Here is a 12,765-nt window from a genome sequence, read left to right on the forward strand (position 1 = left end):
TGTATTATATTGTTGAAATGGGATGAAAGCCTGCTTGTAAAGTACTGGAAAGAACAATGTCATCTTTTTATGACCTCTGAGAAAATAAAGGGTTAGCCTACATACAGCCTACAATAAAAACTGTCTTTCATGTATTGAGTTTATCTCGTAAGACTTGATTAACTGAGCTTTAATGATGGTCATAAAATATAGTTGGTAAACAAGTTCTAATTCAAGATAAAATGCTTTACACCAATCTGTATGATTAAGGAATGAAAATATTTATTCTTAACTGTTCATATTAAATACATATCCATAATTTAAGAAACGTTTGCAATTTTCAAGTCTAAGTGACAGTCAGAGAAAGAATGATGCATTGGCCTGGAGAATGGCTGAACTAGAAACTTCATTAGTGTTTTTTTGAGGAAAGATAGGTGTCTTGCTGCACATAGAAGATAAAATGAAGAATTGTCTTGAAAGGCGGTCAGCATGTTGGAAAGACAAATTATCCTGCTGAGTAAAGTCTTCAAAAACTTTATTAAATGAACTACAGATTTTTCACACTAAATTTTCTGATCACGGGAAGGGAAGTTATATCAATACATGAAAATAAGAATATTCCAATGTAGTTACCATCCTCCATAAATGCATTCAATATTGCTGAAAAGAATCAAATTTTTTTTTAATTTTTTTGACTAATTTAGTGAAATAACTTTCCAGGTGGCTAATCTTACATCTTATCAACTTAATCTAATAATCAAAATTATAAGAATGACTATGTAACTTGTATGTATACCATCCTCAAAATATTACTTCAATAGGCTGAGCAATAAGAATTTATTTTTTAAAATACCATAAAATTAATCATTTCCAATGTAAGCCATAAAGATAAAGCAACATTTTACAACTTTACACATGCCTCTGTTTACACCAAGATTATTCTACTGACCTACCCTCAGGGGATACGTATGGACTTGTGCTACATTTCCACATTCCTTCAATCGCCCTTGGGAGCATGACTAATATTTCTCTTCCTTTTGGGTGGTATTAGAAGGGTTGCAAATCCCTTGGGACATGGATAAGGGGAACATATTTGGGAATTAACATGGGTAAGGGGAACATATTTGGGAATTAACTTACTTTGGGTCTAGTCGGCCATATTTCTGTGGCTGACAGTTACTTCTGAGTATAGTTAGTCATTGCTAATGAAAATGTAGGAATGGCTTCAAGGAATACTCCTACTACCAACTTTGTAGCTAAATTTTTTTATTCACAATTTTGTATTGTTTTTCTTAAAAAGGGTCCTCCAAATTGTTTAAGCCTCAGACCCCATGAAAACAGGATCCACTCCCGATCTGTATCTCTGAACACTGTATCGCTTACGCATTTCTGTAACTACAGATTTGAATGGCATCAAAGGGCAATCACAAACTTTCTAGGACATCTATATTACTAAAAATGATAATAAGGTTATTCCCAATTAAATGAAAACAGAAAATTAAATATCAAATCAACAATCCTCTACTCACAAAATGACATCAATAAATTGCAGTAACATTCTGTCACTATGATTTTTAAGAACTATGTCTAACTAAGCAAACTAGTGGGTAAGTAAAAATATTTACAATTTCTTTAATTAATATATTTCTGCATTTGCAGAGCTCTGTTTATACTTTATTCACAAATCTTATAATTCAAAGGATCCAATTTTTTTTCTGGATAAACTACCTGCCTCCAGACCGGAGTATCTAAAATACATAAAACAAATACAAATGTACTCATTCATTTGCTGCAAAAAGACATCCTACTATTTGATCTAGAATGATTCTTCTAGTCAAAAGGATGCCTTGAACTGAAGCTTTCCCTCATTCTCATTCATTGATTTCTGCCTTGAAACGCTATGGTTATTGACTATGTATAAACTATATTTTCATGCTCTGCACTTAGATGGTATTAAACTGTTACTAGATTATCCTTGGCGGTATGATTATGAAACCATTATTTTTTTATAATCGAAGACAGTGCCATTTGATTTCAATAAACACACACACACACATGCACATTCACTGACTTCAGCCTAAATAATCTAGTCGTTAGCTAAATCCCAGCCAAATAATGAGAGCTTGCAAACCATGTATATTTTATCATAGTTAGGTCACATATAATTAAGTTCACATCCAAGTTTCACTCATTAGCTGTGTGACTTCTTACACATTAAAATTTTCTACTCTCATTTTCCATCTTGAAACGAATTTATGAAATCCACCTTACCAGGTATTTAGGATTTAATATGAGACTATTATGTAAGGTTTCCACTACATTATAAGCAATATTGATTATTTTTACCAATTATAAGTGTATAGGACATTTCAGGGCATAACAATGATATTATTAGCCCAATTAGTACCAGCATTGGTACTTGTTATTGAAATAGGAATAAGCATTAATAATGACAAAAATAATAACTTTAGCTGTTAGCCTGTGGTGGAAATAGGTCATGATTAAAGTAGCATATTCATGTATTTTATATGACAGATGACTATGATAATAAAATTGCTACAGCAGGATGAAGCAAAAGGGAAAGCATGTCATTTGCTTGTATAACCTAAATCATCTCAGGAAGGTACACATGAGGTTATATCAATATCAAGTAAGAGAGAAAGGATCATGTGATGCCTGGGAGAAAATGGATTTGTTCATGTTCCTGGGTGCAAAAGAGTGGGAACTGACTGAGAGTGATAATCTTTATTCTTTCTTGACAGCTTAATTAGTCCTTTAATTAGTCACTGTCACTAAGCACTATATTATCAGCTGTGCCTCCTACTGGATTGGCTTCTCTGATCTGATAACTTGTTAGGGAAGTTAGCTGATCTAACCATTACTTTGAACTGCAAAGAATATTAACCCAACAACAAGAGGTTGGTTTACTTCAAGTTGTGCTCTCTGTAAAGTTCTGAGGGGGCTGAACTGAGTCTTCAGACCTCTCCTGATCACCATTCTACCACTATACACAACTCTAACTTTCTTCTTTTTCTCACCCTCACACTTTGAGTGCCTTTATCTTTTCCCAGATAATAGTCTTTCATACTTTATCAGCGTCTCTGCCATCCCTTAAGGAAACTAACCAGACAAACTTTCAATCCAAGATGCTAGAGTTCCTACCCACCCCACTAAACAGTTCTTAGAGAGCTTTTGGGGATGGTAATTCTTACATCAAAGCAATCACTTTCTAGCTGCAGAATTACAGGAATCAGCAGGAATAATAAGGGATCGCCTGATGCTCCTCACCACCAGGTAACTACAATATACCTAGGGCCTTGTCATGTCCTTCCAATTAATCTTTTATTCCACACCAGTGCTGTTTTTCTACTACACTCAGTGCATAACACATTTTATGCCTCTACTGATAGGTGTCTATAATCACAGGAAATTATTTTGTGATCAGATTTCTAGTTATAGCATCTCATGAAACACCCTGACCACTACACTGCAGCAATTCACAGAGGTGTTCTGGGATTATACAGATGCCACAATTGTTCTTTATCTATTGCATTGGTTTCACTAGAAAAGTTTAAAATTTCTCTTTTTCCTTTCCTCCTTCCCTCCCTCTGTCTCTCTCTGTCTTTCTGTCTCTTTCTTTCTTTCTTAAAATCCAACCACAGGCACAATTCCTGGCTGTAAATCACTACTTTTAAACAACAGATATAAACAAGCAGTAAACATCATTTGAAGTAAATCAAAGCATTTTTAAAGAAATGTATTTGTCCCTATCTTCACTATATTCAGAACTGAGTGATTGGCTCATGGGTTTTCTGAACTAAATTCATTGTCACAGGAAATCATTCTCTTCCTCCATCACCATGCAAGGCCCCCCTTTTTCTGTATACAGGAACACAGGGAATGCTTTCAGTCAGTTTATGGCAACATGCTGATACACAAACATAAAGGATGACTACAATATTTCTGCAAGTAGTGCAAGCTTGCCCAATTATTGTTCCTATCTCCTTTTTGTGAGTCACCTGACATATATCTGAGGAAACATGACTAAAGAGGCAATGTGGTCTGTTCTACAGAGTGTTTACAAACCAGAAAGCATGAGTTCTAAGCCAACCTCTAAAATGATTCTTAGACATGGGATCAGTTTCTTTGTCTATGAAATAGATACAGTTACTACAGGACTGCCTATCTCCTGGAACTATGCCAAAGACTCTGTAAACCATAAATCATTATAGAAAAGCAATCGATTATTCTTATCGTGATTGAAATGCCTGTTCATTTCCCTTCTATCTTTAAACTCTGCTAATGTTGCCAGCTGAGAGGAGGACATTTTTCATGAAGAATAGATAAATTTTATCGGCATACATGAATTAGGTCACTTAGTCTTGAGAATCTAATCCTTTGGTCAGAATTATCTTAGTTTTCCTTCAATCTGATTTAAGCATCCTATTGACAAGGCAACATAACATACACTTTTTAAAATACTGAGAAGAAATGGACTCTTCCCTCAAGTTGCTTACATTGTAATTCTTATAAGATAAATGACCCAGATAACCATTTTACAAGAAAAATATGGAATCTTGAATATAAATGACATAAATGAAAGGCATCATGTTAAATATTGAGGAGAGCTTTAAAAATGACAATGGCTGCTGTTTCAGCAGAGGAGGGGCAAGATTTTTTTTTTTTTAAGACCAATCAGATTTATGAAAAGAAGGAGTAAGTGAAGAATTGAGAAATGTTGATTAATTACAATAAGGGAGAGGGTATTTGAGCCTTGTCAAATTAAAAGAGAAGCTTGATGTCAAGAATGAATTAAAGTAATGTGAAATAGGGCTATGGAAAGGTTTTGATAAGGGTGACTTAGGGTCAAAGAAAGATTATATTTCATGCCCTTTGGAGAATGGCTCAGTCTAAAAGGATTACAAATGATTTCCTTGTTTACATCTAGATAGTCAGACAATGTTGTCCTCCATAAAGTACTTCTGTCTTCTGATGGTAAAGTGAAGGTTTCCTCTGAACCTCCAAACTTGACTTCAAGTCTAAGGAATAAAAGTGGAGAATATCTGAACACATATCAGGAAATTTTCATTGTATCTATATAAATATGTCTCAAGATTAGAAAGTCGTGACTAGTTTTTACTAATACATAATTACATATAAAAGTACATTTGTCTATCAGTCATTTTGCAATTAAAATATGCAAATATTTTAAGTGCTCTAAAGGAAACTAAAAAATATAATTCACTGCTTCTGTTCCCTAAATTTTATAATTTTGATGGGACAGATAAAATTAGCACTAATAAAAACTTCAATTAAAAAAAAGGTTCTGTAAATGTACACCATCAACTGCCAAGTGACTAAGCAAACAACATGCTATTGTGTATGCAAATATGTTTTAGTATCAAAGGACTTTCATGACATCTTGATTCAGATGCTAGTGCATTCAAGTAAAAGGAAAAGTTACCACATTTGGCAGAAACAGTCATACTCACCAAATACTCCATTTGGTCCTCCACATTTCCCTGTGCTCTTGCAGTTAGGCAGCCCCAAGTGAAAAATTGTAGCCAATGAGCTGCCAGTGGAAGGCATTTGTGTCACTTCTAGGCTGAGGCAGCAAAAAACCTGCATGTGCTTAGCTAGTTTTTATTCCCATGCCATAGGATCCAGGCTCTCTCCTCCCCTCCCATCGCCAATAGCATCTAGTAATTGCTCCAGATAATGTAGCTGGAAAACTGTGGCGCTTCCATAAGCCTGAATCCCTGAGTGACCAAGTAATAGATCCCTCCCCCAACCAGGTCCTACAGTCTAAATGAGTTATATATAGCAGGAACAAGAAATAAACTTTTGTTGTATTAAGCCACTGAGACTATGTTGATTTTATTGTTTTATTTAATTTTTGGTAGTGCAGCATAACCTAACCTTTCTCAACTTTTACAATGAATTAAATAAAGAAAAAACATCCTAAATTGGCATATCAAATAACCACACAGGCCACCAGACACTACTTGGTGAATCAAAATTTTATTTAAATCTACCTGAGACAAAGACATATTAATTCTATTAAATCAGTGAAAAACCAAGATAAAGAATGGAATGGTTTAGGAGAGCCATTGGTTTGATTGAAAAATTAGATAGAGCTTTGAGAGAGTAATCACCTTGTGCTTTTCTTTGGTATTCATTGATTAATCTCTACAGAGCTAAACCAGAATAGAAGCATTTATCTTTGTATTAGCTAATCATCCTTTCTTTGCCTCCCTGAGAATAGCAGTCACTACCTGTTGCCACAAGTATATTGTATCTGTATGATGACACCACTAGTTACAAAATAGAAATGTTTGACTCCCCAGCCAGTCAATTTTTATATGTGACATCAAAGTTCCTTTACTCTTGACTTCTCCTTCCCTGGGTTATTTTCTTTCTTCTGCTTCTCCCCAGACATTTTAATGTACTCAGCTCGTTCCTATACTGACTACAGGAGTACTTGCTTAGTCTCCTAATTTGCATATTAAAATATGAAAGCAAGGGCTTTACTACAGGAAAGCAACCATATTTTAAATTGTAGCAATATTTCAGCAAAAGAAAAAAGGAACAGGTTCAATATGAATGTTTCCTTTTTCCTGCCTTCACATCTGGTTGACATAAAAAAGCTGATGGAAGAGAAATAGCTAAGTGGTCATGCATATTCCAATATGTATCTTTGCTTCTAAGACATTAGATACAGTCTAACTGAAATTTTGATAGAAATAATAGCTTCATTACAAAATAAGATTCCTATTGCAGATAAGCAGGTAAAAGGGAGAATAAAATTACTGATTAGGAATCAAGTTTTACTGAGCAATGATGTTCTACAATCAATGCAGGACCTTAAAGAAATGGTACAGAGTCTTAGTAAAACATATAGGAAAATTTGTTTACTGTAAAAATCTTAGAAAATACCAACCCAAATGTTTTTTCATCTAATTCCACAAAATCAGAGTCTAACTCTTAGAAACTATATTGGAGAACTATTAGAAAGGGAAGGGGAAAATGTGATTTTGAATCTATTAAATATCAACCACTCTAAAATACATTATGTCCTTCAATCTCATAAAAGTGTTATGCTTTTATTTTCCCCATTTTATAGATTAGGAAGTTAAAGCCCAGAAAGGGTAAGTAACTTGCTTAAAGTCGCACAGGTAGTAACCTCACTCAGTATGATCCAAAGTCCATGTTCTTTGCTGTATCTTACAGCACAATAGCTCCTGTAAGAAAAATAACCCACTAAAGTGTCTTCCTTTCTGCATACACTAAAAGTGCTATTACTCAAAGCAATAATCTGCGTAGGTTTGAAATTAGTGATGCTAAATGTCAATGATAGAATGGCTCATATTTCAGCATTATCTCTTAGGTAAACAGATGTTTAACTTATTTTAAAACATGCATCTTCTTGCTTTGGTATTTTTCTAGCCACTCTTACTATTTGGAGAGAAAAAGAGAGAGAGAGAGAGGGATAGGGAGAGAGAGATGGGGGGGGAGACTTGGATACAGAACTTTAGGGCTGGCAAATTGAGAATACCAAATATAAAATGGGAGAAAATGACATTTAGATGAACTCAATAGAATGCCAACATTCTAAACTGTCTCATCAATTTTAGCATCGTCCCTGCCCCTTTCTCCACTTTCCCAGGCATTACCTGGCTTGGAAGCTACATCCCCAGAACTCCTTGCCCACAGGGTTCCAGATTAGATTCTGCTAATGAGAGGCAGTTGGGAGAGATATGAAGCAAAGAAGGAAAAAAACAAACCACTTCATTCTCCTCTATTAATAGTGTGCAGGCTGGTGTTCGACATGAGGTTTACAAGTGCTTCAGCCATTCTGCAAATCACCAACTTTAATGCTCAGATAACCAATATCAGTACCCTTATCTTACAATTTCTACAGCTTTCTAGTCTGCTGAGAGTTAATGGAGATTTTCTCTGATTGTTGTATCCTTGCCTTTCCAATGGTCTGTGAGCACATTATTTTCCTGAATTTAATTACTTTTGGCTTGAAATATCAAGTGGTTCCTATTATCCTAACCAAACCCTGATAAAGGTAGTATATTCAATAAGAACTCAATACCAAACTACTGGGAAAACCTACTCAACACAGGCTTACACAGAAGTCAGTCACAAACTACAGACCTTCAAGATAGACTTTATAGCAATGCATGGTAAAAAGTGCTTTGAAATAACCTTCACGCAAAATTACATGTCCATTTTTTACAAGATATACTAGTTTTCACGTGTTATATTAATTTAATTTGGGCAACAACAGCCCAAGATACAATAAAACTGAGAATCTAACTAGATAAAGCAGCATATGATAAATATTTATGGTTTGGAAAAGTTAGGGGTTCCAATCAAGGAATTAGATCCATTAAAGAAAACAGTATGAATACTCTAAATTCCAGTAGAGAGGCAAGATCAAGAGATCACTCTAGCTATCAGAAAGAGGTAGGTAATGGAGAACCTGCCAGGTTTAGAAGTAGGAGAGGATATCACTGTCAGATATAAAATGGCACCATCCAAAGGATTGTGACTAATGAATTTATGCCTTAGTTTTAAATAATACATACAACATGGCTTCAATCACTGAAAATGGCTCTTTCGAGAATAAACGTTTAAGCATCTGTTATGTACCAAGTCACACATACAATGTCCTTGAGCCAAGCAAGGTTAACCTGTGCTATATATAAAATCTTATACAGAATGTGTCCTTAGGAATTTCTACTGGTAGGCTTCTTTAGAAAATATCCAAGGTGTTGAATCCCACAAGGTCCTTAAAAAGATAGGAAATTTGAGAAGGATCATGCTAGCAATCAATCTGATCTCCTGGGCCCTTCTAGAAGAGAACTGACCAGATGATGCATTTATATTCAGTACACACACACATCAACACACTAAAACACCAAAAATAGCACAACCAGCTGGATGTAACTCTAGATTCCCTTCCTCTATATATGCATGAGTAAAATCTATACTTGATGTTTCAACATTTTATTTAACAGTTCGCTTATCTCTTTTAGTCTTGAGCCAACTTCCCAAACTTGTTAACCTATAAACTTGCCTTATTCATGGATATGGATACCTACTTCCCTTTTATCTTATATCAATTTGTCATCTGAACTGCCAAAATTCCATTCATTTCAATATGACTGTGCCCTATAATCTGAATTACAGGCTCCTCTTGGTGTTCAAAGCTACATTAGATCTTGAAATTCTGGAAAATTTCATTTTCTACAATGATCTGTTCTTTAAACTTCATGAATATTTATTGCTAGTACTACTGTAATCTAAATTACCAAACTCCGGGGAATTTTTACGAACTTATGAGATTCAGAACAAATTATTTTTTTAAAAAAGAATTAAGGATGTTTAAGTTCACATTTAATTTTATATTATTTACAGACCCTCAATTATTGGTCAGCATTTTTCTATGCAATCAAATGTGCAAGCTTTATTGGTAGTAATTCTCTGTAACATCACTAATTAGAACAAAGTAATTTTGACTTGTAACCCTCACTCAGCAGTTTGTGTTTTAATTTCTGTCCATGTCAATAAGTCATTCACAGAAGGCAAAAGAAATGTATATCTTAAGGATTTGTTTCACTATTTAAATTTCATGGGGAATCAAGAATTCAATTTAGGATGAGTTATATCTGAGATTTTTTTAGAATTATTATTCTTAAATTGGGTATGGTAATTAATAGTAATTCAAGTCTCACTTTTATTTCTTATATACAAGATTCAATGACTTCCACAAGTCAGAGGACAAGACGAATTCTGTGGGAAATTCATATATTCATATTCACAGGTACCTTTCAGCAAGATCTGAGGAGAATAAAATTACGTGAGGCAGGAAAGACTTAAGTAAACACAAGGAGCATGGTTTCACAGACTCTCCTTGAAGTTGTGGAAGAGCCATATAATTTCCACAGCCACCATATGTCATTGGAGCAAGCCTATATCCCTACATAGCAAGTTGCATGAAGTCTAAGTAGACATGTGACATACACAAAGTATAGCAATGCCCAAGATCCCAGGACACAAGACAGAAGGTTCAAGGCACTCCTGTTCCCTCTCACCACTGGAAAAATGCAATTTTTTTTTGCCTAGAAAGAATGAATATTGGATGTATATTAGGAGAAAGTTTTCCAATCCCAGGTCAACCAAATTCCTGCTCTGTGGTCTTGGATGACTCATTTGACCTCTAGGAATCCCAGTTTCCTCATCTGAAAATTGAGTCTAATAGTTTCTATCTTGTCAGAGTTGTGATGAGGATAAAAAGATATTAAAAATGAGAAGGCTTCGTAATCAATAAGGCTCTATAAAGTGCATTTATTATTTTTTCAATCCTCTGTGTGAGCATATAATTATACCAATCTTGTGGCAGAAAAAATATTGAATAATACTGAAAACATAAATATTTAAAGTTATTTGACTGCTCCCAAATCTGCTTCATCTTCTTCCTAGACTCACAGACAGTCTACATTTCCCAGTGTCCCTTGCAGTTGACCATATGACCATGTGACTACATTCTAGCCAACAGAATATAAAGGAAGTGATGGGGGCTCATCCAGCCCTGGTTCATAAAACTTCCCAAGCCAGATTCTCCATGGTGCCTCCCCATCCACTGCCTAAATGACACTGAGCTAGAGCCCAAGCTGATATTTAGACAAATGAAGAATGTGAGGCAGACAGAGAGTGTTGTGTTTTAGGAACCATGAACTTCATAACCATAAATACAGAAGCTGGACACACAGCACAAGTAGCTGTTTGGCTATAACATGGCACATATAATGACTATAATACTCTATAAAAGATCTTCACCATATGGGTAAAACTAATCCTCTAATTTTGTTATTACATTAGGAAATACCTTTATGAAACAAATATGCTGTCTACTGAGAGTTTCCAGAGTAAATCGGAGGTCAAAATCTCATGAATTTTAAGACTTCCACAGAATTTGTGATATAAGGTGAATAAATCACATAGCCTTTCAATATACATCTTCCTCATCCAGAAAATTGGAATAAAAAGAATGACCCAAACAAAAATGCTGTAAATAATAAATCACAATGCTACTATAATCATAGTAAAGTGCTGCCTAAAAGCAAATGACATCAGGAAAAAAAATCACGTAACTGAACTAGGAAGCATGAACACAAATATGTCAGACTTTTGGTTTACCAATAATACCATAAGAATATAAAGCAAGAGCAGGAGACAATGTAATTTGTACTATTCCAACTATATAATTTAGTCTCATATACTTGGATCTAAAATATGAGGTTTATGTTTCCTAAAGATTATAATAGAGTTTGTAAGGAAATTTTTAGTTAGAGCTCTTCTGATTTACTCCTCTGAATTCAAATGAATCTGTGTTTACACTATCTCAATGGCATGGCTAAAATATATATTAAATATACTAAGTGAGCATTCTCCAAAACCTAAGACAAGAAACACAATAGCAGTTCTTATCTTTACCTATCAAGAAATACCTACTAACAAAACCAAATATCTTACTTCATATTTAGCTTTTTCTTCCCATGTTTGTTACTCTTAATTACTCAGGTAATATATTTGAAATAGTACCCTAGCTTTCTCTTCTGCAGGCTAAATACAGACACTCTCTTTGAAATGAATCCTGTCCCTTAATTTATCAGGATAAAATTTCTGTTTATATAGGTGTTGTGTGCCCTTGAATAAAAACCACTTCTGAATGAAGATACTTTGAGGATATTTGTGTGATCTGAGCGCTTACTGAATGCAGAAAATCATTATGCATTCATGAACTGTGAATAAAAACATGTAATACTCAAGCATGATTATCAGTTTTAGCAAGCTATATTGAGCAGTGAACCACAGAAGTGAAAATTTTTAAAATTGTATGTGTATATCTATATATTTGTATGTATGTATATCAGAACTCTTTAATGACAAATGAAACAAGTCAGTAATCACTTTAAGGTTTCTCTTGTAATATTCATTGAGCAATAGACCATACACTAAGCAAAATGTTATTAAACCCAATCACTCCAAAAAGTAACAAGAATAATTTTTCATATTGATTTTATGCTTTATCTAATGCTTCGAAGATAATTGCTTGTTCCCTGTAATAGCATTTCCGTAATTTATTTCATGAATAGTAATTAGTCAACAAATTTTGACAGGTCTCAGGTTAGAAACATGCATGAAAATGCTTCCTACTTGAAAGATACTTTTAATATCATTTAAATTAAATAAAGACAATAATTCATATCAATGTTTTCCACATTCTCCTAATTCTTCTCCTAAAGAGTTAGTCTATGGTGAGGTCCAAAAATCAATGTTTTCAACAAGCTCTCAGTGATTAAACATGAACAATACAGGAAACAGGGTTTAGACTAAGGTCAATTCCCCTATTCAATTCATTTATGCAGTCATTCATTCACTGTTTTATTCATTCAACCCAGGCAGAGCTGTGTCCTGGTTATAAAAAAATAACTATGACACACACTTGGTCTTACAAATGCATGCAATAAAATATGATAAATGCCTGGCAGAAAGTATGTACAGGGGTAGTGCAGTCACAAAGGAAGTTGTTGTCAGTACTATCTGAGAGGTTGATAAAGGTCAGAACAAGTTCATAGAGAAAACAGCATTGGAACTAAGTCTCAGCAGATGAGCAGGTGCTCACTAAGGCGAGACCTGAAGAAAAAACATCATGGTAAGAGGGACAAATGCCAACATCATTGTGCAGAATAGATTGGCTAAGCATGAAAT

The 12,765-nt window shown here is 34.4% G+C and overlaps 2 protein-coding genes across 6 annotated transcripts in view; one reads left to right on the forward strand and one right to left on the reverse strand.

The window, feature by feature from the left end:
• Positions 1-12,765, reverse strand: part of CTNNA3 (catenin alpha 3) — a 1,946,492-nt gene that overhangs the window by 1,311,965 nt on the left and 621,762 nt on the right. The gene's annotated exons all lie outside the window — the stretch shown is intronic.
• Positions 1-12,765, forward strand: part of LRRTM3 (leucine rich repeat transmembrane neuronal 3) — a 203,428-nt gene that overhangs the window by 142,501 nt on the left and 48,162 nt on the right. The window lies entirely within an intron of this gene.

This window comes from Choloepus didactylus, chromosome 15, assembly GCF_015220235.1.
Source record: "Choloepus didactylus isolate mChoDid1 chromosome 15, mChoDid1.pri, whole genome shotgun sequence".
Lineage (NCBI taxonomy): Eukaryota > Metazoa > Chordata > Mammalia > Pilosa > Megalonychidae > Choloepus > Choloepus didactylus.